This window comes from Crinia signifera, chromosome 2, assembly GCF_055691185.1.
Source record: "Crinia signifera chromosome 2, ASM5569118v1, whole genome shotgun sequence".
Lineage (NCBI taxonomy): Eukaryota > Metazoa > Chordata > Amphibia > Anura > Myobatrachidae > Crinia > Crinia signifera.
This window is the reverse complement of record NC_139218.1, coordinates 389,371,986-389,399,654: the sequence shown is the minus strand read 5'-3', so window position 1 is coordinate 389,399,654 and position 27,669 is coordinate 389,371,986. Positions and strand designations below refer to the sequence as shown.

General features: G+C 47.3%; 1 protein-coding gene across 1 annotated transcript in view; it reads right to left on the bottom strand.

Moving 5' to 3' along the window:
* RAB30 (RAB30, member RAS oncogene family) overlaps positions 1 to 27,180 on the bottom strand; it is a 68,269-nt gene extending 41,089 nt beyond the window's left edge. Inside the window, exon 1 of the mRNA XM_083170321.1 lies at positions 27,016 to 27,180. The gene's annotated coding sequence lies outside the window, so the exon portion shown is untranslated. The remainder of the gene's footprint in view (positions 1 to 27,015) is intronic.
* Between the last annotated feature and the right edge of the window lie 489 nt (positions 27,181 to 27,669).

Genomic DNA, 27,669 nt, shown 5'->3' with positions numbered 1-27,669 from the left:
ATATCACGGCAGAAACTCATTTCCAAAATGTTTATGCAGAGGCCGGGCAGGAATCCGACATAATTCTCCTGGTAGCTGAGTTACGATCACAATACGCCCAGCGCTATCAATCTTTTTGAAGAAAATAAAATACACAAGCGCTGAAAAGCTCTGCCGGTAAGATAATGGCACCAAACCGTGAGAATATCAACATTAGTCCGAAACCAACCAACTGGAAAGGACTCAAGGAGGGGGTGACATTCAGAGCCCCGAGCGAGCGGGTAACCTGTAAACAAGGCAGCACGTTAGTCTCTGAAATGAAGTGTTCCAGCATAAACGGGGTGTATCAATAAAGTTGTTTGAATGTACTGGACTAAAAACTTTTTTAGTGGCCGGTGCAGAGTGAAACGCATTAGTGTGGTCAGTGTAACTTGCGCGTTTTGCACTGGAAATGCTATCTGAAATAAAGTGTTTTAGCATAAGGGGGATATATCAATAAAGTTGTTTGAATTTGCTTGACTAAAAAACCCTTTTAGTGGTCGGTGCAGAGCGAAACACATCAGTGTGTTAAGTGAACTTGCGCGTTTCGCTCTGAAATAGCTCGAGAGCTCAGAGTACAAAAGAGCAAGAGATGCAACGTCATATCATCACAGGAGCATCTACGCTTACATTTATACACCTTTTGGTGATAGAGCCAAACATCTAGGGCCTTATTCAGAGGTGGACGCAGAGACGGCTGTGGTCTGTGACCAGCGCTTTTGTGCGAGCACCATGTATAACATAGGCGCCATAAAAGTTTCGGGATTTTCACCCGCGCTGCAGCCATTCATTTACTTCTAGATAAAAACCCGTCAAAATGGCAGCTTCTGCAATGTACTTACACTTTGAGCTGTGACAGTTTTGACTTTTACTTTGAGCTGTGACACTTTTTAGCCCACAAACTCTCCACCTCACTCCCTATCTGCTCTGTCTTCAATGCTCCCTCTCTCTATATCCAGAAAATATAAAACAGATCAGTGTCCCTGCAAAAATTGCTTTCACTTTGTTTTGACATAGTTTAGCACACAAAGGAGTGGCCTGACACCGTGGGCAGTTGGAGCCCGATGCTGGTTCCGAAATACAGGGGACCCCCAGTTTTTTTTCTCATATTTTTGGAACCAGGACCAGTCCAAGAGTCCTGGGCTGGTCTCAGAAATACGGGGGACCCCTTCGCTTTTTGTCCACCCGTATTTTTGGAACCAGGTCCGGCACAATGAGCCCGGGGCTGGTTATGCTCAGGAGGGGGGACCCCATGCCATTTTTTAAGACAGAACCATGCACAGATCGCACTACTCTGTGCATGGTTCTGTCAAAATCGCCTATCAGAACCTGGTCTATTGGTAACATCATTCCAAAATCACATCCTATTCAATTTGCGAGTTGTATACTTTATAATGGGAAAACATCTTGATGCGAATTGAAGTGTGTTAAAAAAAATCGACAGTTCAGAATGTGCGATTTTCACGGCAAAAAGGGGCAATTTTTATAGCAATTCACATTCTATTAAGTTGACGATTTTGGAAAACGTGCAATTTCTACCGTTGTTTTTTTTTTTTTTTTTTACAAAACAATTTAAAAAAAAAAAAAAATCGCTAAAACTGAAATATCTCATCCCATTAAATGTCACCGGTCGTGTCACTTGCTGCCAAAAGATGGCAGTGTAAGCCCGCTCGAAGCAAATGCTTCCAAAGCTAGTAGATGTAGTTTCAATTGCTGCCAACAGATGGCAGTGTTTTGAAGTCACAGAGACACTAGACATATATATTATAGATAGATTTGAACCAATTGTCGATATGACTTTTTATACTATTGGCCCTGGGATTTTGCTGAGCGATGCCATGAAGCTTCCTGGAATCGTGGCGGGAGGTGAGGTAATGGCGGCTATGTCTGCATTCAGTTGGAAGGACAGCACAGATGAAGTCGGTCACCACGGTCATAGTAAGGAGAGGAATGATGGGCTCCGTCCTGTTATCAGCAAGCTGTGGGAAGGAATGTGGCTCTGCGAGACGCAGGAAGGTGACTGTCATCAATCTATAGGCACCACTGACGGTTCTTCACCCACTTTGTAAAAACATAGCGGCAGAAATGAATTTCTGGTCATCTTAATTGGAAAAGTCACCAATACCATAAAGATAATTGGCGGTAGGGTGTAAGAAAGTACTGCTTAAACACATATAAAAGATTGACTCAAATATCTCTAGGCGGGACCTCTAATGCTCCTAACAATCATCGGGCAACGCTGGAAAGTGGGCGATCTGATGCTGCCTCTGCAACAGAAAGACATCCGCTGATTCCAGAATTCTATTGCTAGTGAAGGCTTTAGAATTTGGGCAATTTAACTCAAGAATCTAGGCCGCTATTTACAGGTCCAAAAATCGACCTTGCAGCCAAACCATGCTCCACCGACCAGTGACATCACTGAGAATACAGCCTATTCATTCACTAGGAATCAGTGACATCACTGAGAATGCAGCCAATCCATTCATTACCAACCAGTGAGATCACTGAGAATACAGCCAATCCATTCACTACCAACCTGTGACATCACTGAGAATGCAGCCAATCCATTCACTACCAACCTGTGACATCACTGAGAATGCAGCCAATCCATTCACTACCAACCAGTGACATCAGTGAGAATGCAGCTTATCCAGTCACTAGGAATCAGTGACATAATTGAAAATGCAGTTTCTCCATTCATTAGATACCAGTGACATTAGTGAGAAATTAAAACTTTCCATTCACTACGGTCAAATGACATCACTGAGAATGCAGCCTATCAAATCATTAAGGACCAGTGACATTACTAAGAAAGCAGATTATCCATTCGCTTGGACCAAATGACATCACTGAGAATGCAGCCTATCCAATCGTTGGGTCACTAAAATTATCAGTACCATAGTGAGGCGTTTATGTACCGACCCTGTATATGTTATGAAGAGATCATAACGTTCTCACAATGGGGGTTATTTTAGTCCATTCTTTCTGACAAAATCCTTCTTAGATGGACAAAACCATGTGTTTTTGCAGGTGGGGCAGATGTAACTTGTGCAGAGAGAATTAGATTTGGGTGGGGTTTTACTTCAAAGTGAGATCTATATTGAAGTGTACAATCATGCAGTCAGTATTTTCCCTGCACAGAAACAAAATAACTCACCCAAATCTAATTCTCTCTGCACATGTTACATCTGCCCCCCTGCAGTGCACATGAACTAGAATAAACCCCAATGTCACTCTATGGGCCTAATTCAGACCTGAATGCACAGCTATAGAAAATCGGTTAAGCCCCATACACACAGGGCGACGGGAGCCCCGTGCTGAGGGACGTGCTTAAGCACAGATCGCTCAGCACACATCGCTGTGTGCTGAGCAATCTGTGCGGACCAGTGTTCTCTGGTAAAAACGCTGGCGATCGGACTAAATCTAGTCAGGTGATGGCGATGAGTGGGACCGCGCATCGCCGTCGCTATGGCCTGTACATAAGGAGCTTACTTTCTAAGCGATAAAAATAACCCAAAATCGCCATGCGTGTATGGGCCTTTAGAGGGGTATGGGTCATTGGGTGGACCAATATGGCCGACATGCATTGGGTCGACCACAGAATGTTGACATGGCTTAGGTCGACACATGAAATAGTGTACCGCATCCCCTCGGCGCACAGCTTACCATTCTATTCTCCCTCCACGCCCTCGTGGATTATAGGGAATGAAATCTCGCCAGTCGGCACATGTCGGCTAAAAAAAAAACACGAAAAACTCATGTCGACCTTTTGACTGTCGACTTAGCCATTGTCAACTTAATGCTTGTGTCGACTTTCCATTGTCATTATCACAAATGGGGTTTTTCCCGTTCCTCTGCCATCTTGCAAAATGCAAGGAAAGAAAAGTTTTTCAGAAGACCTGCAGAACTCTCTCAGACTTATTAAAATTATTCTCATTTTTTTGTTTTCTTTTTACAGGAAAACCTTCATTTCCTGCCAAGTTCAATGGCCTGAGATTTATTCCCATCCCTGGGGCTTTCAGTGAAAGGGCCAGAGGCTGAAGAATAAAAATCAGATACAATGTGTGAAAGGGCAGGAGAACCCCGGGCCACTCTGTAATAGTTATCACAACTGCTGGTGGGACGTGGCGTTAGTGGCGCCTTTGTGGCCTAAGAGGGGACCAGGCGAGAGTGTCACGTGCTATCACTTACATCTGCCTGCCAAGCATCTAAGGGTGGGATGTGTCACGCTGGGGGGATATGAGCAAAAAAAGGCCCACAGGTTTCTAACGAGTACAAGGTACAGAGCGTTTTGGGCCACGTAATCTAGAGAAGGGATGGGGACTGCACATCCCAGCATGCCCTGCAACAGTTTTAGCATGGCCAAATAGCAAAACTGTAGCAGTATATGCTGGGATGAGTAGTTCAATAACAGCTGGAGTGCTGAAGGTTCCCCATCCCGGATCTAAAGGGTGTATCTAACAGAATACATATGATACCTTCCCCCAAACCTAAAGGCCCCCTTACACTACAGCGGTTTCGCCCGTTTCCAACAGATCGGAGAGAGAAATCGTGTATGACATGCCATCGGGTCCGGTGCGCGGTCCTGTGCATGCAGGTCTGACCACCGACTCCGTGCCCCTCCCGGCGGCGGGGAACAGGGGTCGAATGCGATACGACACAAGTGAAAGGACTGCATATGATGGAAGATCCCGGGCGGCGCGTGAGGATCGGATGGCCATACACTGCTGCGATCCATTGCAATAGTGTATGGCCAGCTTAACCCTCCCTCCCCTCAGCCTGTCTCTCTCTCCCCACCCCGGCAGCCTAATCCTACTCACTTATGCCTAACCCTTGTACCCCGGATCCTAACCTTAACCCCCCCTTCTAAGAGCTTTACCGCTTAACCCTAACCTTCTCCCCCACAGCCTAACCTAAACTTCCCCCACAGCCTAACCCTATGCCCCCCTTATTGCCTAAACCTACGGCTACCCTACCCTGACCTAACAATAACCTGCCAGTCACCCTGGGTGTAACTACAAGTAATCTTGTACTTTAGTTACCAGAATCTGCAGACAGGTGAACAGAACAGTGATATTGAGAGTTACGTATCCGAGAGTCACAAACCACAGCTGTAAGTGCAGCCTGCTGTGATATGATGGACTGTGAAACAGCGCTGCCAATCGTTATGACACAGAGCAAGCACAGAGACGCTAACGACTCCTGACACATCACTAATAGTCGGAACAAGCGACCTTGATAAGAACAGAAACAAACCACAGACAACGGCAATTAAAGAGAATCGATATTTAGAGGGACATTCAAAACAAAATATTAAAGGGGCGATTTCTGCCTTGTATATATTGGTGCGGGGCTTGACCTATGCCTGGTACTACAGTCTATTATACAGTTATTTATTCCATTAATAAAAAGCAGTGAAGTGCGTTGTCTGCTAGAAATCAGACATGAAAGGTGATTCTGGTTATTGAAATGGGGGGGGGGGTGTTTTGGCTGCCACTGCAGCAGGAAAGTGAGGGGCTGCGTGGATTAAGGGGCCGTGTGCTGCTGGGTCACTCCCTCACTAGGCCATTATCCCACCTGACTAATCATTTCCTTCTGCCCACATCTGGTACAAGCATTATAGATGTCAGGACACAGTCTGCTGTCAGTCTGGGGGGAAATCTGCATCCACTTCTTACCGGTACCTAATAATAAAACTGTTTCTGTGGGATGTACTAAGCTAAAAATGTGTTAAAACCCCCGTTTTCGGGTTTTACCGCATTTCCTAATGTATTAATATCCGGCCACTGCGTCATCGCATAGCAGGGTATCACCACCTTTGGGCTTCTTTTTGCTGCCTCCACCGCAAACCCGCCTCCTCCGCCAACCACCCTCTCCCCTTGGTTTACCTTGCTGCAGGTCCTCCTGGACCCGGAAGGTAAACCCCTCCTCCACCTTGCAAGGCAGCCGGACGTCCTTCCAGCTGCAGGGGGGGGGGGGGGGGGAAGGAGGCGCCCAGGGGGGTGAAGGAGACCCCCCACATTATAGGTATCACGGGGGCCTCCGTCACCGCACCGCGATGTCAGCCGCATATGTTAGTACATATGCGCTGGCATCGCAGCAGCTGGGGCGACATCCCGCCCTCTGTGAGCTAGCGACACTCACCAGGGTATGAGCCTGATTCAGCAATCAGGTATACACCGCCCCGACAGAGTGATATTCCGCCCCGTGCAAGCTTGCTATTAGCTGCAAACCCATTCACAATCCGCCAGTGTGTGCAGTCTGTATGTAGCCCAGGACTTACTCATCAGCTGCGATAGAATCAGGCTGATCGGGGGCGGAGCTGATGTCACATGACTTCCCCTCACATACCTGGCCACGCCCCTCACCATATAATGATTCCCCAGTGTGTGCAGTCTGTGTGTAGCCCAGGACTTACGCAGCGGCTGCGATAGAATCAGGCTGATCGGGGGCGGAGCTGATGTCACATGACTTCCCCTCACACACCTGGGCACGCCCCTCACCATATAATGATTCCCCAGTGTGTGCAGTCTGTGTGTAGCCCAGGACTTACTCAGCGGCTGTGATAGAATCAGGCTGATCGGGGGCGGAGCTCATGTCACATGACTTCCCCTCACATACCTGGCCACGCCCCTCACCATGTAATGATTCCCCAGTGTGTGCAGTCTGTGTGTAGCCCAGGACTTACTCAGCGGCTGCGATAGAATCAGGCTGATCGGGGGCGGAGCTGATGTCACATGACTTCCCCTCACACACCTGGCCACGCCCCTCACCATATAATGATTCCCCAGTGTGTGCAGTCTGTGTGTAGCCCAGGACTTACTCAGCGGCTGCCATAGAATCAGGCTGATCGGGGGCGGAGCTGACATCACATGACTTCCCTTCACATGCCTGGGCACACCTGCCTTTGCCCTGACACTCCCAGCAAACGTCCGGTTGCCGCATACAAACGCTGACCTCCTGTCAGTCACCTAGCGTACGGCCAGCAATAAAAAAAAAAGTAGCAGGATTTTATTGCAGGATGACCTCATGCATATGTAGTACAGGCCGTACGAATGCGCAGTCTATCAATAATCGCCCAGCCAGCGAATTCGCAGCTGTGCAATCAGGTCTGAATCAGGCCCTATGCCTGTTGGGCAGGACAGTGATGTGGTCCCACTATAAGTATTATGACCCAGACTTGGGGTGCCCCTAGGCATTTGCCTCGTTTGCCTCTGCTTAGGGCTGGCTCTGCTGCGAGGCATACGGTAATACAGGGATGGTTGGCCTCCCGTCACTACGTGTTACTGCTTGCTCACACATTAAGGCAAGAGATTCAACAAAGCTTGGAGAGAGAGATAAAGTGGAGAGAACTAATGTCCTAACCAATAACATCTGTCATTTTCGGATGTGCCTGACAGTTAGCAGCGGGTTGGTTGGTATATGACAGTGATGGCTACCCTCGACACTCCACCTGTTGTTGAACTACACATCCCAGCATTCAGTTTTACTATTTTTACCCTGATGCAGGGAATGCTGGGATGTGTAGTTCAACAACAGCTGGAGTGTCAAGGTTAGCTGGTATATGATATACTGGGCCAAATGTATTAAGCCTTAACCAGCGAGCGATAAAGAGAGATAAAGTACCAGACAATCAGCCCCTAACTGTCATTTATCAAACACATGGCAGCTAGGAGCTGATTGTCTGTTACTTTATCACTCTCCACATTTGGCCCACTGTCCTCAATGTAACCTGGTAACACTGTAGCAGCCTGCTCTCCTGGAGTTTTTAGGGGGGAGACCTCCCAAGCCGGCAGTACATGTGGTGCGGCAGGAAACAGCAGCGGAGGCGAGAGAGGGGCCTGCAGATCCCTATCAGCCCTCTGTGGTGGTCATGGGAATATGCAGCATTTGTTCCCCTGTAGGAGGCTGGGAGTAATTAGACTTCGGGTTCTTCTCCATTAGGAAAAGCTGCAAAATACTTTTTGTCTCCTTGAGTTTCTAGCACAGCAATGCGTTATATGACCGGCTAACGTATTATGTATATTATTAGAGAGAGATAAAGTATTCGCCAATTTGTCATTTTTCAAACACAGGGGCAGATGTATTAAGCCTGGAGAAGTGATAAAGTGGCACCAGTCAATTAGCCCCCAACTGTCAAGTTACAGGCAGGGGTTTGTAAAATGGCAGTTATGAGCTGATCCGCCGCTACGTTATCACTCTCCACCTTATCACGTGTTAAGGCTTAATGCATGTGGCCCACAATCCTCAGTGCAACACTATCACCTCACCCGGGTTTACAAATCTTCCGCACAGTCTGTAACATGACAGTTAACATTTGGTAGGCTGGAACCGTGCGGGGGTCATTCAGTCTTTCCGGCGGGGGAAATAGCGCATGTTCCCTATTCCATGTTGCCATTTCTGACACCATTGAAGGCAAACTACAACAAAATTGATCTGACTGTAAAACAAATCGGATCCGTTTTGTCAAATTCACGGCCATTTTTACACAATCTGCGGCCGTTTTCACTGGCACGCCCACTTTCTGTCACTCCGGAACACTGAATACTACCTGTCGAGTTGCCGACGAGCCGAGTGAAAATGGCCCGGGATTACGACTGTCGGAATCCCATATTTAATACCCCCATATATCTTTTCCAAAAGCTTAAGGGGCCTACACATGTGGCGATGTTGCAGAGCAATCTGGGCGATGTTAGATCGCTCAGCAAGATCACTCACAGCGCTGTGTCAGCGATGTGTCAGCACTGTCTGCTGAGCGATCTGTCAGGGGCCAGTGTTCTCCGGTGGCCCCTACACATGGAGCGATGTAGGGTCATTATTGAAGCGATCTAGTCAAATGAAGTCAGATCGCTTAGCAAATGACACAAAATCACTGCGTGTCAGCCCCATTAATACATCTGCCCCTTTATCTCTCTCTAAGCCCAGCAGAGTGGCTAAGAACATCTTGTATACACATGTGAATATGTCTCTGTCTGTCATGGCTTCAGGGGGTGGGGAATATATGCCAGGGATGACAGACTGTCAGCAGGTTACTATACTTGTTACCCCCTATGGGGATGGAATGTGAGGGGCCAGGAGGTGAGGACATATACAGTAAATCACTGACTTCTCAGTATATTAAAAGGTACTTGTTTCCTAGCATGGCGCCCATCGCATCGTATACCATAAGCCTTACAATGGTATGCGATGCGATGTTGGCACCCGATGTTATACGATTTAAAATCGTATACCATCACATTGTATGCCATATCATATACAATGGTATACCATTTTAAATTGTATAAGCACCCTAATGGGTGTTTTCAATGTTAAAATGGCCCCCCTATAAGATTATTAATTGTATAAGCACCGTAATGGGTGCTTACAATGTTAAAAGCACCCCCACGCCACCCCCAGTATCAACGCCAACCCGAAGCGTGGCGAACGCAGCGAGCCCACGAGGGGCGGCGGTACGCGCCCTCTGACCTTTTCATACCCACACTATCCACGTCGGCGTGGAGTTGATTCTAAGTAGTGTGGCGAGCGCAGCGAGCCCGCGAGGGGCAGCGGTACGCGTCCTCTGACCTTTTCATACCCCCACTATCCACGTCGGCGTGGAGTTGATTTTAGGTGTGTGGCGAGCGCAGCGAGGCAGTAATGCTAACCATTACACCGTCCGTGTTGCCCAGGTTATTCCACAGTAGGTGCAATTATACAGGTACAGTATGATACGTCGCCATTGATGCACGAAGCTGCAAACGCTGTGTAATTATCACTACGATCTGTCAGACAAGGCATGAAATGTATAGAGAGCTACTTTGTAAAGGAAAAGCCGACCCCAGGATCCTGTCTTACACTTGGGGGTTTTGTTTTACAGTAAGTTAGGAAGGATCCTGACAGTTCACTGCATCCTGGGAGGGAAGGAACTGGGGATGTCATTGTATTAATGTAATATAATCCTGCAGCCATGGCGGACGAGTCTACACGTCAGCAGTGACAGCTACACGTCCGTCGCACACTCGTGTATTTACACGCCTGCAGCATAAACAGTGGTCTCACTGCATTAGCGACCAGCGTCACGACTCCGTAACTGCATTACTCCTAAGCTCTGCAAAGGATTATTTTAAGACTTTCCCAAAGTAAAAATGGTAAGTACGGTATGCATCAAACACAATCGAGACCTTTTAATGCTGCCTGCTACTGTGAGTCACTTCATGGGAGACCTAACGATCAACTACCCCCCCCCACACACACACCCACACACACACACACACCCACACACCCACACACCAAGGTAATCCGCACGTCACAAGCAGTAACCAGCATAAATCCTGCCAGACCATTGGAAACTAGTGACATCGCAGAGAAAGGGGGCATTTGCTAAAATAATATACAGCCACTTGACAAACTTTTACGCCTCACACTTATAGGGCCAGATCCACTAAGCTTCAAAAGTGATAAAATGGAGAGGGATAAAAAAAACAGCCAATCAGCTACTGCCTGACATTTTTTCAAACACAGCCTGTGACATGACAGGTAGGAGCTGATTGGCTGGTTGTTTATCATTCCATTTTATCACTTTTGAAGCTTAGTGCATCTGGCCCCAAGTCTTTGAGGTACATCAAACAAAAGAGAGAGATAAAGTACCAGCCAAATCAGCTCCTATCTCTATTTCCCAGTGAATGCACGGGCTGCAATTTAATGAACTTCGGTTCGCCGGACAAAATGGCCGCCGTCAGGGTATGTGGGCTGACTGGCTAGTATATTTTTACTTCAGGCCGACCAGGACAACACCGTGTAACAGAACGTGTCAGCATGGCAGGGAGTTATTTGGCGATGACAATGTAAAAATGATTCTGTAAAAGCACAGAGCCAAGTCTCTCTGCCAGTCACACACTCCTGCGGCCCTGCTGTGTGTCAGGAAAAACTGGCATGCTACCGTTATTATGAATTCCATGTGAGCCAATCCTCCAATGTGGCAGGACAATGTGTATTGTGTATGGCTGTATAAAGGGGACACTGCGGCCAGAAATGTTTTACAAAATAAAAAAATATCATAATAAAAAAAATCCTGCAATTGAAAGAGCCTTGCTAATGGAATCATGGCCGTTTTACACAGAGGGAGATGTATAAAGCCTTCCAGTGAGTGGAGAAATGTTAGTGTACACATCCCCTCGCATGTTAGAGAGGGGATTTGATCGGCGAGTTAGGGGTGCGGCCATCCGGGGGGGGGGGGGGGGGGGGGGCTAGCCTAGCGAACAACAGGCCTATGGTGAAGTTGCTAGTGAAGCCGGCTGAATGTTGTTCTGATCACCTGCAATTGCGGGGCCACTGGAAGGGGGAGTGGCTAAATGACTGGAACATGCCAGATAGCCCCACCCCCCTCACTGCAGGCTGGTGATTCGCAAGTGTTTCCCTGTGCTGGGGTCGAATGACGAGACAGTTCAACCCCATTTTACCACATATACCTATACACAGAATATGATGGTGGATAAGAACCACATGTCTCATCTACCCTGCCCACTTACATGCACACACTAAAGGCCCCCATACACTATGCGATTTTCGTCCGATTTCATCCGTTTTCGGCCCTTTGGCCCGATAAATCGGGTGAAATCGGACCAAAATCGCATGTGTTTGACATCTGATCTGATGCACGGTCCCGCGCGCATCGGATCGGATCATGGCTTCGGACCTGCAGAACATAAGATATATCGGAATCTGAGCCATCATGGGTGCTTTTTAGCACCCACGATGTTCAGATCCGATATATCTTTATATACAGCCCCCCTGTCTTGCAGCGCCCCCCCCCCGCGCATTGACGGCTCCCGGCGGAGGTAGTGCAGGCGGGGACTGCTCTGCGACACCTGCTGTCCCCGCCTGCACTACCTCCGCAGGGAGCCGTCAATGCGCGGGGGGGGGCGCTGCTAGTAAGACAGGGGGGGCGCTGCGGGGGACACAGAGTTGGCAGTACAAGAGCCGCGCAGGAAAAGCTGTCAGTGCTGGAAAAAAAAGCCCCTACAATGAATGGGCAGCCTGTGATTGGCTGAGCGCTCTCTCAGCCAGTCAGCAATTGGCTGAGAGAGCGCTCAGCCAATCACAGGCTGCCCATTCATTGTATGGGCTTTTTTTTCCAGCACTGACAGCTCCCGGCTCCCCCTGCCCGGCTCTGTCACTGTCCCCCGCAGCGTCCCCTGCAGGCTGCCTTAGCAGCACCCCCCACCAGCAGCCCTGTTCTGCAGCCCCCCCCCCTCTCCCCGGGTTTACATGTGATAAATCGAGACGATTTATCACATGTAAAAAATGTCACATCAAGTGCCAATCTTATCAAGCTCCCCCGGGGAGCTGCCGGGGAATCTCAGGGGGAAGTCGGGGGCGACTTGTCCTCAGGACAAGTCGCCCTAGTGTATGGGGGCCTTTAGGTTCATTTTTGTCAAGAGCCAATTACCTAGCAGTATATTTATGGAGTATGGGAGGAAACAGAAATCCCTGGAGCAATCACACACACAAGCATGGGGAGAATATACAAACTCCACACAGTTGGGTAATTAATCCATGACCTCAGTGCTGCGAGGCAGTAATGCTAACCATTACACCGTCCGTGCTGCCCCACGCTTACTGTGGTAACCACTGGTAACCTAACTGCTGTGTAAGACTTGTAGTGGGAAATTTACTAAGATGGGACTTCTATTTCACATGGGATGTTGCTACGGGCAACCAATCAAATACTAGCTAATATCTTCTAGAAGGTGCTAAATAAATAAGCAGATTCTGATTTGTTGCCCATAGCAATAGTACTCCCATCTTAGTAAGTTACCCCCCTAGAGAGGTAAAACTCGAGCACAAGGATCAGTATCTGTGGTCTCCCACCTTGTACCTAGGTATATTCAATTAAAGTTGGATCCATTCCAACATCTATATTGTCGGAAAGGATCCGATGATACCTATTCAATTGTGCGGCCAAATCCGACTGTCGGATTTGGCTGCTGCTGCAGTATTACCACTGCTGCTGCTGCTGCCCACCCTGCGCCGTCCTCTCCGCCTCATCTCCTCAATCCAACTTTTTTTAAAAGTTGGATTGAGATTGTCGGAAATGGGCCAAAACCTGTCAAATTTGGCCCGGTTTCCGACAAAAGCATACGGATTGGCGGCTATTCTGTGTTTTTCGACCTGTTGTTAAAAAAAAAAATATTTGAATACTGTAGGACAAACCATGGATTTGCCCCCAAAAAAATAAAAGTCGGAAACTCCCGTTTTTCCGACAAACGGCAGTTTCTGACTAATTGAATAGACCCCAATGGCAGTGAAACGATAGGCGCATGAGGAACAGGAAAGCAGTACACTGGAAGGGTGTATAGCTGTACTTATACATTTACCAGTCCTAAATCTCTGTACACACATAATAATTAGGAGACCCCGTTCCCAGGCAGCATCGGCGCAGCCGTCCGTAGTCCATGCTACTAATTTCCCAGACAGACGTTCCACGGCATGTACGGACTAGACAATACAATCATCAGGCTGCAAGGCCGCCATTTACCAGGGATTTACAAACCTCCTTTGATGCAGATGGATAACTGAAATCCATTCTGCGAAATCTGGAATGAATGTTAAAGTTAAAACACTTCTGTGACAGAAGAGAACAAAGGTAATTTCAAGGTGACACCGCTGAGCAGTGCATGTGCTCAAATAACCCAGGTGCCGGCTGAGGAAGGGGACGTCACCAAAAGCGGGATTAGGCTGCAGCCCTTCTATTTTAAAGTAAATCTGCAGGGATTTGAGATGTCCATCCTGGGATTGACGGGATCCCGTGATTTTGGCCTAAAATCAAGGGGGTTTGAATCCAGGTTTGGAGCGCCTATTCTTGGGATTTCACAATTAGACAGAGCAGGTGATGTTTTGCGGGCATCTGTCCCTCAGAAAGACAGATGCAAAGAACAGAGCACATAGGTGGAGACCAGTACTCGGGGGTGTGGGGGATAAGAACGGAGGGATGAGGAGAGATGGGAGAAGGATGCAGTGCAGCCACGGAGTCCTCCTGCTGTATGCCGGTGCCACCACCAAGTCAATCCCGGGATTGAGCGTGTTTCATCCCCACCCTTGTCTATTAAGGGAATCTCCTAGCCTCACCAGAAGAGACAATTTTCACCCCCTTCTGAACTCCGATAAGTTGATCATACCCGCCATTCGCCAATCAGTGTGCAGATGCCCCACTGCTCTGACTGATGAATGGCACCCTTTGGGTCCGCCCAATGCCAGGTAGGTTGTGCTGAAAACTTACAGAACGGGGGGGGGACGGGGGGGGACGACAAGCTCCACCGCAGCACATTTATGTATTAGGTCGATGTTCACTAGGTCCACCACCCCATATGGTGGACATGAACATTGTTGACAGAGTATAAAGAACTACAGGGTCAAAAGGTCAACATGTAAACATTAAACATCTAAAAAATGGCAACCGTTTGAACCTGTCGACTTTAAGCACTTTTTATATGTTGACCCATTGACCATGCCTACTAATCCATGTTGACCATTTGGGTTTGCTCTTTACTGAATCTTCCTCTTAACAAGTGTGGTGACGGCTTAGTCCTTTATAGGGACATCAAAGTCCTTACAGGCAATGGTATCTCCCACTAGGACTACAGAATGCAGTATTGGTCGGGGATTCTCCAGACTTGCTATTTACACTGTCTTCAATGGTCGAAATACCCTAGGAGGTCGACATTGACTGAAGGCCCACACAAGCTTTAGGTCGACACAGAGTTTTTCAGGTTGTTTTTTTGTGTGTGTCTGTGTCGACCAATATCTAGACATGTATTGTAATAATAATAATAATAATAATTCCGAACCCGCCCCCTCGCACGCCGCGCTGCGCTCAGCACACTTATATTCTCACTCTATGCCCACTTGGGTAGTAAAGTATGAAAGAACACCTTTTTAACAAAAAAATGTGAAAAACTCATGTCGACCATGTCTATGACCTTAAGCTTGCGTCGACCTGCCAATGTCGACATAGGGTATGGTGACTATACATAGGTGCCGACCTAGATATTGTTGACCCAGGAACCACATACCGTCTTCACTTGGGAGTTGTACGGTCGGCCATACTTCCCAGCCCACCGCAAAGGAAGATTAAGGACCATTTCCTAAGCTATAATTGCGTTCTGTGGGAGCGCTCAGGAAGTACTGATTACACCACGTTGCCGCGGCGATGTGTGACAATGCTTCTAATCCTTTGTACAATGCAAGGTGTACAAGCCCGGACTCAGATCACACAGCCCACAGTGGGGGCCATAATCCATCCTCAAAGCAAACCTATTTTCCCAACAATACGTTCTAAATTTAGTGGAACAGAACAAACAATAAAACTGAGCGACCAAAGTCTATTCCCGGGAAATGTTCCCTCAAAGACACAGAGAATCTTCAAATTGTTTCAGCTTTGAACATGCCCCAAACATTGCAAAGGGCCCCGGGACGCCTGAGATTTATTCCCAAAACTTGTTTTCCGTCAATGCTGCCTTACACCCTTGTAAGCACGCCAGCGGGCGTTCAGCTACACGCTGGAATGAGACACACGCTACTAGGCATGTATACACAGTATAAAACAGATGGGACACGCCAACAACACCACGGACTACGAGGATCAGGAGGGCAGAAGCAAACAGTTACTTTTGGCCTCATGCAGCATTCTGAGGAAATCCAGGCAGAAGGATTTTGCAACGTGTTAACTCTGTATTGCACTGGTGTTAACTCTGTATTGCACTGTTGTTAACTCTGTATTGCACTGGTGTTAACTCTGTATTGCACTGTTGTTAACTCTGTATTGCACTGGTGTTAACTCTGTATTGCACTGGTGTTAACTCTGTATTGCACTGTTGTTAACTCTGTATTGCACTGGTGTTAACTCTGCATTGCACTGGTGTTAACTCTGCATTGCACTGGTGTTAACTCTGCATTGCACTGGTGTTAACTCTGTATTGCACTGGTGTTAACTCTGTATTGCACTGGTGTTAACTCTGTATTGCACTGGTGTTAACAGGGTTTTTACCGCATTTCTGCTTTAGAGAATCCCACCCCTGGGCCTTCTGCAGGTCTGAACGGTGCAAAATGAGAATGAGGTTGCGTGCTTGGTATTAAATGCCCATAACCAAAGTCACACACACCTGTGCGTCCGCCCCATCCACCGGCTCGCGAAAGTAGCCATAATCATGAACAGCCCCGGCTCCCATACACATCTATCTCTACTTACGTTCAACTCTGTATAGCAGTAATTACGTCTACACGCCCATGACACACCCCCAACGCAGCCTCCTGTACCTACGCCCAGTTGTCGCCCATTTAACCGCCGTCACTGATAAAGCAAGACGGATATGAACGAAGCTCTACGCAGCATTTCAAATCAGGTTCAGATTATATGAAGCAAATGAATCATATTTTTCTTTCTTTCTGACAGTGCAGAGTGTTTCAGAGTCTATTGTTGGTGTTCTGCGTCCTAGGGAGTTCAGTGCTTCATGGCACTCCCACATCACAATGTATTATTCCGTTACGCAGGAAAGTCAGGCGGGTTACTGTGCAAAGTGCCGGGTTGTAACAAGCTTCTACCTCCCCGATACATCCGTGTGTGGGATTCCTGCTGTCACCGTGTCACTCTCACCACACCGGCTGACAAATCCGGCACGCCGGAAAATATCCGACAAGTAAATGCACAAAGTTTTGTCTAATGCAAAAATGTATTACTATTATTATTTGTTTATTGTAATTCACTTAGGGGGTCGTTCTAGCTGATTCGCTCCCCTGCGCGTTCGCACGGGGAGCGATGTTTAATGACCTCCTTATTACGTCACCTAGGCACTGATTCAGACCCGTTCATTAGGATCCCTGTTCACCAGGTCTGAATCAGGCCCCTCGTGTATTTGTTATGAGAAGGCGTCGGAGGAGAGGGGCAGAGTTACAGTTCCTGACCTGGGGCTACATTTACTAAGCGGTGAGTTTTCAAAGCCATAAGTTGTCTGCAAAGCCGGTGCGTGTAATAGGATCAGTCTATCAGATCCCGCGGGCAAAGCTACAGAAAACCATTGACTCTGACGCCCCGCCCCGGCCTGGCTGTGCCCGGCTCGCTGCCATTCCAGTGATTGGCACCACAAAGTCTTCTTAGCTTTTTTTGTAAGGTGACGGCGTAAAAAGTGCAAAATAAAGACAATACTGCAAGCACCGGGGACCCCCTAGAAGGCTGAACGGGGTGTACGCCCCTGGTGCAGGCGGCCTGTATGGAATTCAGACCGTGCACCCAGGGCAGGCGACAGGGGGGGTCTAGGGGGACACCTGTACCGGGGCCCCAAGCTTGTGAGGGGCCCCAAGGTTCTGAGGGGCTGTGCAGTGCCTAGCAATGGTTTATAAAGGCACCGCCTGGATTCCTGTAAGGGTACTTGCCTGGAACGGGGGTTCCCCTCCAGTATTAGTGATGATTAATTATGTTTCTTTTGTAACAATAAAAAAAACACGTTCAATATGCAGTGTACTAAAAATGTTCTGCTCAATGGGGCGGGGTTAGGGGGGCCCGCCAAAAATATCAGTGTACTGGGCCCCAAGATTTCTGTTGCCAGCCCTGCCTGCACCCATTATAAATACACCATAAAGTAGATTATTTAGGACGGACATACCTATAACGATATTACATTACACCGAGGGCAGGACTGGTTTTACACATCTGCGGCAGCAAACCTGTTCAGTGTTTCCGAATGATAAAATCTAGTTTACGACGACGCAGATAGAGGGTGACACTGTCACAACAAGCTGTCGCTGACTTCCGCGGCTGCCCACACATTCCTGTGGTCTGCCTAATGTGGTTTGGGGTTTGCCACACACCAACCCCAACTTCACCCGCTTGCCCTGGAACGCTGGAATCAGAAGATCAGAACTGGGGAATACGACACTCGGGTTTATTTACCTAGATGGGAGTCTATAGGGGTGTACACACACACTTTAATTTTGACAGGTTTTTGATTCGATTTTACTTATAGTATCAAAATTGAATCGAAATGGAATGGTTTTTAAGAAGCTTTCGATCTGCATTCGATTTGATGCGCGCTCCCGTGTTTCTCTAGATCGAAAATAAAAATAGACTGTGCAGGCAAGGAAATATCGAATTCGATCCAGTAAATCGAATTTGTACACCAGGCATGTCCAAACGGTGGCCCTCCAGCTATTGTAAAACTACACAACCCAGCATGCCTTGCCATGGTTTAAGCATTCCCTAATAATAAAACTGTAGCAAGGCCTGATGGGACTTGTAGTTTCACAACAGCTGGAGGACCATAGTTTGGACATGGCTGGTGTACACTGTCCCTTGAATGTAAACCTAATTTGATATCGAAATCTATATTGAATGCAAAAGTGCAGATCGAATGTGAAATCGGATGTGAAAGCAAAGGCCAAATCGAAAGGGGGTGGAATAGGGGAAATCGAAAGCAAACTGAATCGAAAGTAAATCGATATGTGTGTACTGTACACACCTTAATGAACATGGGATGTTGCTATGGGCAACCAATCAGATACTATCTATTATCTTCTAGAACAGGGATGGAGAACCTTTGGCCCTCCAGCTGTTGTTGAACTACACATCCCAGCATGCCCTGCAACAGTTTTAGCATGGCCAAATAGCAAAACTGTAGCAGGGCCTGCTGGGATGTGTAGTTTAACAACAGCCGGGGGGGGGGGGGGGGGGGGGCGAAGGTTCCCCATCCCTGTTCTAGAAGGTGCTAAATAAATAAGTAGTTCCTGACTGGTTGCTATAGGCAACATCCCATCTTCAATAGACTAGAAATGTGTTTTTCTGTAAGAAGACCATGTAGATTATTCCATTATGCTTGTACAGCTGACTCGTACTCCGCGTGTGTGATAATCCGATCTGCTTTTCATTTTTTATTATTATTTATTATGAATTATTACGAATGTATCCAGCTGCGACCTCCTGTGACGCGGTGGCGGCGGCAGCGAGGGAAGCGGCTCCTCTGTCAGGATCGGGAAGTCAGCTGTGCAGTACATAAGATGTGACCTTCCGGTTCCAAGCGAGGCAGGAGCGGTACAAGCCGTTTATCAGCTAACCCTTCTGCATTGGCTCATCATACACACCTAGACAAACGTCGGCCAATCACCTAGCTTTAGGACAGGCCTGTGGTTCTCCAGCTGTTGTGAAACTACAAGTCCCAGCATGCCTTGCCCCAGTTTTGCTATTAGGAAATACTAAAACTGTAGCAAGGCATGCTGGGATGTGTAGTTTCAGAACAGCTGGAGCCACTGGTTGTCAGTCCTGCTTTAGGAGGATCCCTGGTTTACAGACCAATGACTCCAGGGCCTTTACTCCGTGATACAGCAATGCAGGCATGTGTTGTGGGGAAGGGGCAATTGGGGCAGCTATGGGGTTCCAACGCGCTAGATCCGCCCCCTGCGGCACGTTGCCTGAAACATTACAGCCGCTATAATAAATGTCTCCTTCCTTGTTTTCGCATTTCGTTATATAACATCATGAAACATTGATTTGTTCTCACCATCATTCAGCACAAAGAAGTTATCCCCCAGCTACAAATAAAAAGCAGACAATTGATCACATGACGAGGTACCCCGGGATGCGGTAATTGGCTGAAGGACATTAAGCTGCCGTTACAGCTGTGAGCATTTGCAGTATGGCTGTAATCCCCCAAACGCCCCCCTTCTCTGTAACATTGCACAACTTCCAGGGTTAACTGCTGAACAGCAATTTTCTAATCATTCCACAGATTCGGGTGGGGACCGTGGTCTGGCCATTGTCTCTGCACCGCCCTCATTTTTTGTATTTGAGCCATCTCTTGCTGTTTTGGGTTATACAGCCCTCCTAGCAGGGACTAAGTAAAAACTGGAGCCGGACAAGACCTCGAAACGCCGCACTGGACATCAAACTCTGCATTCCGGAGCTTGTAGTGTCCGGTCCGGGAGGTGTGTCCCGTCCGGGGGTCCCTGTGATAGCTTTCACCAAGGACATGGGGAAGGGGAGATTACAGGGCTATGTCAGCAGAAATGTGCTGATTCAGATTACAGCTTCAAGAGGTGAGGATTACTAATCATGTGGGTACAGCAGGAGAGAGGATGATCGCAGTGTGCATCAGTCACTGAGGATATATGGCAGTGGAAACATGTAATGTGTCATATATAACACTTCTCATACACATGTGCTGTGATTTTCTGCTGTTATTGAGGCGCACACGCCTGTCAGTGTCAACTTGCTGGGAGCAGTGCAGGGGACAGATTTCCACGGGGCCCCGCCCACAGCCCCCTGACGACCAATCGTGATGGTACCTGCCCAGGAAAATTACCTACACAATGGTGAAAAACGCATCACAATCTGTTCAGTGGTTTCCGAGTTTATCTCAATCAAACATTCTCATTTATGAATCGATTTCAATCACTTGTTCTTGTGCAGTGGTAGCCAACTCCAGTCCTCGAGGGCTACCAACAGATCACATTTTCCAGACAACCTAGCTGCTGCACAGGTGCACTACTCATTGACACATTTTAAAAGATCCACAGGTGGAGCTAATTACTTCACTTGCGATTCTGTGAGGAGATCTGGAAAACATTAACTGTTGGTAGCTCTCGAGGCCTGGAGTTGGCTATTCTAGTTGTGTATGCCTTGAAAGTTCAGTGCTCTTCATGATGAAGCTTGTGCTTCATCATGAGCTGTGTTCCCTTATTTGTTTGCAAAAATAAACATTTTTCCAAGGAATGCTTATAGGAAAGCTGGCTGAAAGGGCGTAGTGCTACGTAATGAGAAACAGCAGCGCTATCCGACAACAGAAGTCCAATCCTTCTGTGGTAGAGTAATGCCAGGGCTGGCACCGAGGCAGATGGTAAGGAGTGGGTATTATACAAGTTGTTTGGGTGGAGGAGGGGTGAGATAATTTGGGTGAGAGCTGCCTTTCCTTCTAAGGGTGTAATACTCATCTTGTGATGTCTTACCACACAATGCACAAATCAATACGACCATTCAGTCAGCCTGATGAATTGGTTTAATCAATTCAACAATGTCGTTTACCAGTAAGGTCTCTACGGTTTACATGAAACCCTCCATTTCCATCTCAGGTTCTCAAACTCGGTCCTCAGGACCTCACACAGCACATGTTCTGTAGGTCTCACAGAATTACAAGGGAAATAATTAGCACCACCTGTGGATCTTTTAAAATGTGTCAATGAGTAATGAGTGCACCTGTCGGGTGAGCTGGAAACCGTGAACTGTGTGGGGTCCTAAGGACCGAGTTTGAGAACCCCTGCACTATGGATATGCCTCATTCTCTCAGCAGAGGAAGCCATACTGTGGGCTGTGCGATATTCAGCTCATTAAAGCACTAGAAAGTGCCTCACGACTCTGTCATCGATCCAGTTTCTAGTGAATGTATAGGCGAGAGGTGCCTCGTGCCCCAATGAGGTTGCTGGTTCCAGGCGCATAGGAAGTCATGAAGTCTCTCATGCCTCAGTGATATCACTGCTTCCTAGTGAACAGATTGACATGAAGGGGTAAAATGTCTTAGATGGGAGTTGCCCATAGCAACCAATCAGATTGTACTTATTTATTTAGCACCTTGAATCTAGAACATGATAGAATCTGTTTGGTATGGGACCACTCCATCCTCAATACAACACCCATCTTAGTAAATATACCTTCAAGTGCTTAATGCCTCAATGATTATCACTTGAAGATTGACAGGCATAAAGTCACTCCTCAGTGATGACACTCCTCCCCCCCCCCCCCCCCCCCGCCCCTTGCCCCTGTTCGCGGCTTCCTCCACCTCACCTAACCAGATCTGCCAATCTCTGTGGAGGGGCGGGGCTAAAGTGGCATAATCGCAACATTTTAGCCCCGCCCCTCAGAGGAAATCGGCAAACCGGGTCGGTTTCCATCATGGGGCGGGGCTTAATGATGGCACGTTTAAGCCCCACCCCTTGAACTTCTGCTGAGAGTCTCCTCTCCGGGCTTCTCCCAGAGAGATTACAAAAGTCGGCAACCCTGCCTTAGAGATGTCACTGGCACTAAGCAAAAGTGCCTCATGCCTCTGCGAATAGGTTATATGTTCTTACATTGTAAGAAGGGAAGGCCCAAACTTGAGCTAAGATGTATATGACATGGTTTCAGATAATACAACGCAGACTACGTATACACTACTTTGTATCCTATATCATGGGGGCCCAGGGTTCATTAGGCGGAATACCTCCCACCATATGGCCAGACAGAATCCAATTACTCTACAATAGGGCCCTGAGGGGGTTAATTGGTTGCAGATTTTGCAGCCTGTCGCCGGAAATGTGGAGAATTCGGCCAAATCCGTGATATTGTTTATGCAAAGCTTTTCCTGGCGGGAGATATTGTATTTTACTACACACTATAAAGTCTACAACACATTGCGCTGACAAATCCACAGAAATGAGTGTGGAAGCGGCGGCAGAACCGGGTGAGGAGAAATCTAGATCCGGGCGACTGGAATAATCCTTCCACCACTCATGTACACTGATATTTATATAACTACTCACAGGATACGCGATGTAAATAAGTCTGTTGTACGGAGTTCGGCTTATTAAGTACAATCCTATTGTAACGCACAACGGAATTTGCTGCGCTATATAAGAAACTGTAAATAATAATGGTTCAAGTTCTAGATCAATAAATTATTCTCGTGCAACACAACATAGTGAAGATGTGTGTAAATGGGGGGAGACTTATCAAATCTTGGGAGAGATGAGGAAGAGAAGTTGTTAGTGGCAACAGATCGTCTCCTTTTTCCAGCACAGACATGTAACGTGACAAAAGCCAGTTCGTTGCTATGGGCAACTTTTGTACATTATCTCTCTCCAAGATTCGATAAATCTCCCCCTTGGAGTGGTCAATGAGTTATAAACACTTGTTGCCATTCTAGGGGTAACCACAAAGTCTATTCTGCCTCCCCCCCCCCCCCCCCCCCCCAAATGTGCAACTTATTACTCTATGGCCCTTATTCTGGTTCACTCGCAAAGGCAAATTCCAGGGGGCAGATGTGCGGAGAGAATTAGATTTGGCTGAGTTAATTTGTTTCTGTGCAGGGTAAATACTGTCTGCTTTATTTTTACACTGCAATATAGATCTCAGTTTGCAGTAAAACCCCACCCAAATCTAACTCTCTCTGCACAAGTAACATCTGCCCCACCTGCAGTGCACATGGTTTTGTCCATTTGAGAAGGAATTTGTCTTTGTGAGTGAACCAGAATAAGGGCCTATGATCCCTCACTGAGTTGTCGACATATGTCACAGCCTTCTGGCCGACATGCAGCTCTTCAGTTGCTGTTAATCTACACATCCCAGCATGCCGACACAGTTTTACCATTTACTAATAGCCAAACCGTGGCACGGCATACTGGGACTAAAAGGGTGATCTGTCTAAAAGTAAGCACGTGGTATTGGTTAGTGTAAATATAACCACCGCATCAGTAACCGTGCATTCCTCTAAGGCAGGACAGGCCAACCTGTGGCTCTCCAGATGTTGTGAAACTACAAATCCCAGCTTGCCTTGCCACAATTTTAACACTCCCTTATAGCAAAACTGTGGCAACGCATGATGGGATTTGTAGTTTGACAACATCTGGAGAGCCACAGGTTGGTCCGGCCTGCTCTAAGGGCACTGCGCAGCTTGGCCCTTATTCAGATCTGATCGCAGTACAAATTTGTTCTCAAAATGGACAAAACCATGTGCACTGCAGGTGGGGCAGATATAACATGTATAGAGAGAGTTAGATTTGGGTGAGTTATTTTGTTTCTGTGCAGGTTAAATACTGGTTGCTCTATTTTTACACTGCAATTTAGATTTCAGTTTGAACGCACCCCACCCAAATTTAACTCTCTCTGCACATCTGCCCCACCTGCAGTGCACATGGTTTTGCCCATTTTGAGAACAAATATGTACTGCGATCAGATCTAAATAAGGGCCCTTGTACAATATTTGTTTATGAAGTGGAAGACAAACAGATAAAACGCCCCCATTTCTGCCGTCACACACAAACCTTGTCACTTCTTATCTATCTTTTCTCACAGCGATGTATCAAAATTGACCTTCATGTAGTATAAACTATATAATGTATAATCTCCGCTACCACCACAACATCGCACACTCGGGGTACAATCAGTCTAAATAATGCCAACTCCTTTCACACTGCGGAGGTGAATTAATGGTTGACACAGACAAAAAAAGGTCGACACACAAAAAGTTTGACATGAGTTTTGACAGTTTTTGATGCCTATGGCAACATCTGCCAGCCAATCAGCTATGTTTGAAATATGTAAATTAGAAATACTGATACTCTAGGGCAGGATGGATAACCTTTTGACCCTCCAACTGTTGTTGGACTACACATCCCAGCATGCCCTGCTACAGTTTTACTATTTGGCCATGCTAAACCTGTTGCAGGGCATGCTGGGATGTGTAGTTCAATACCAGCCTGCTCTAGGTGTAGGTGGGTGGTGCAGTGTGCTTGGGTCTATATAACGACTAATACAACCCACCCAAAACTAAAGGCCCCCATACACTTGTACAATATGGTCTATTTTCACACGATTTTGGCCCACTGGGACTATAAATGGGGTGATAAGTGCGCATCGTATCCAGAGAGCAATGTGTGCACATGAAAGCTGCGATAACTCTCTCCGTATAGAATTTCACCCTCCAGGCCAGTAAAATATTAGAGCATATTAGAGACGTACATTCCTGGGTAACACTGCCCCTCTCATGTCTCCTCTCACCGGAGCCCTGGGGGCCGATCCACACATTTTTCCCATTAGTCTCTCAGCCACGGGCAGGAGGCTGTGGCCTGTGGTGGGACCACAAATGCTCCTAAAGTACACATAATCCTTTCCTGCATTAGTTCCTATCCAGTGTGGCGAGCAGAAATACGGAACTGGATGTGTCGCATAAAACCTGAGGTGACGGGATAAACAAATAAATGAAGGTACAGCCCCTGTTTACATACAGAGGAGGCAGGTATTTTGTGGGTCGTTCTCCCATTCATAGAAAGCAGCTCATTAATTCCCTGGCTACTAATGGCAAGGCGTTACCCCTAGCAACCAATCATATTCTAGGTATCATTTTATAGAAAATTATACCTGGATTGGTTGCTAGTATGGCCAACGCCTCCACCTGTCCGCTTCGGATGATTTGTTAAATATTCCCCTTAGTGCAGGGCTGGGCAACAGCGGCCCTCCAGATGTTGATGAACTACACATCCCAGCATGCCTTGCATCAGTTTCAGCATGGCCACATAGCAAAACTAATGCAAAGCATCCTGGGATGTGTAGTTTATCAACATCTGGAGGGCCACTGTTGCCCAGCCCTGCCTTAGGGGGTCTATTTATGAAGCTGAGATAAATTCTTTCTCCGACATTTGGACTGGAGAAAGAATTTCTCTCACTGAGGTCTATCGCTTCACCGCCAGGCCGATAGACCTCTATGGCAACCTTACACAATTTCATCATTCGCAGCTAGCTATCAGCTGGGACGGCGTTAGCTATTCCTTGTAATTGGGACCCTGCTGGGTCAAACTCCCCGTTAGGCTGCCGGTTGACAGGAGAAAAATCTTGTTGTGGACTGTGGTAGGGCTCCCAGAGGATGCTGGGATAGTAACATGCACCATAAGAATATTATATAGCTCTGCAATATACAGTATTATATACTGTTTTTTTAAGGCAGAGCCTTGGTAAAAAAAAAAAAAAAGAGCCCTAAGGTGAAGATCTAAAAAAAAACAACCCCAAAAAGTGGAGCGACCAAAAAGATTGTAGCTATCATTTTCTCGAATGCTATAAATGATAGCTAGGATCTTATTGGTTCCATTTTTTTTATTGACCTAATAACCCTGGTGGACCAACCCAGTAATTCGACCCGGGTTATAAGAAGGGTTAAACCTGGGCCGCCCTTTTTATAATATGTGACCTGGGTTTAATGTGAAGGCGCCGGACCTAGGTCGGAGCCAGGTAAAACTCCGTATCGAGATCCCAGGACCGACCCGGCATAGCGATACAAAAGGGGTATTACAGTGGCATGCCATTAATGTTGATTTTATGTTGCACCTTTTTTGCACTGCGTATCCTGGCGTGAATGCCAAGCGTACGCAAGTATGAGTGATGCTGAGCCACAGGCACAAAAGGGGCGGAATGGCGCAATAAAGAGGCGTGCGCACGTATGCTGAGCTCGGTGAGGGCGTGCCGCTGAAACAGCGGTCTGTGCCGAGTTGTGTGTATGCGCAAATCCGTGCCTGTCTTCAGACGAATCCTTTGCACCAGGAATGAAGCTAGTACAAACATGCGCGCCAATTCTAGCAATATGGAATGAAACCAAGAGTGCGTATAGGGGGGAACTTGGCGAACCTAAAAATGTAATTCTGTGCATGCAATTCCAGCATCTATCACAGAACGCTTCCCAGATTCCTGTGACATCACTATCCCCACAAGATAAACATGATTAGTGACATCACTCCTTCAGCAAATTATGACATATGATACAAATGGCAGTCATAGAATACAATGCACGGTTATTGCAGACAATGACAATCTGAAAGTTGGGAATTATGCATTAAATGTATCCAAATATTCTGCAGGCTTCTAAGCAGACCCTAACACGTCAGCATATGATCTGCAAAGGATAACACACAAGCCCTGGTCACAGCATCTATTGGTGTGTGCCACTGCAGAACTGGAGCCTCATCTCTTCCAGCAGTACAGCCTGTTAGGAGATCATCCAGATGCTGTGCCGTCCCTCCTCCAACCTCCCAGCTGCCTGGTGAGGATTCTGCAGCCAGATCTACCTCTGCTAGGGGGGGATGCAAGCCCTACACCCCTATGATCACCTACACCCATGCACAGCACTGCAGAGCCCAGCATCTGTCCAGGGCAAGTTGCTGCCAGCATCTCACAGAACAGCAAAAGGCATATAGAGGATATATAACATGAATGCATGCATTACACAGTGCAGTGCTCACCTGGAGTGGGATGCATACAGGAGAAGAGGGTGTGCAGGTCTGATCACCACCAGGGCATTAGTGATGTGTGGTGGGTGGGTGGATGGATGCAGTCCCCCTTACTAATAATGCTCCATGCACAATGAATGCACAGGAGTTCTCCCCTCTGCTGTCTTATAATGACATCATTCCTCAGGGCAGCAGACCAATCACAGGGCTGAGGGTGAAGCCTGCCGCCGGGAATTCTGGGAGATGTAGTTGAGTCAAAGGAATTTCGCGGTCTAGCTCACTAGGATCTGGGGGCTGGCGGACTACAGCTCCCAGCAGGCGCAGAGGAGAGGCTCTGGCAGCATAGCAGAGGCTGCTTTAGGCATCCTGACAGGAGGAGGCACAGCATTTTGAACTGGGAGGGCTAGCAGAACAAGAAAGGAAAAATAAGTTTCATAATACATATTGGTTACAGAATAATGTTGCAAATAGAGCTAACAGGATGGAATGCGTGTGTATGCAGGATATGGTGCTCATAAGTAGGGATAAATGGGACCAAAACATTATATTAACCATAGGGTCTTATGCAGAAATTGTGTAACGTAAGGATTTACCTCAGATTTTAATCCGGGCCCCATGCAACTAGCCTCCATCTGCCATAGCTGCCGCGGATATGCCGCAAGGTCA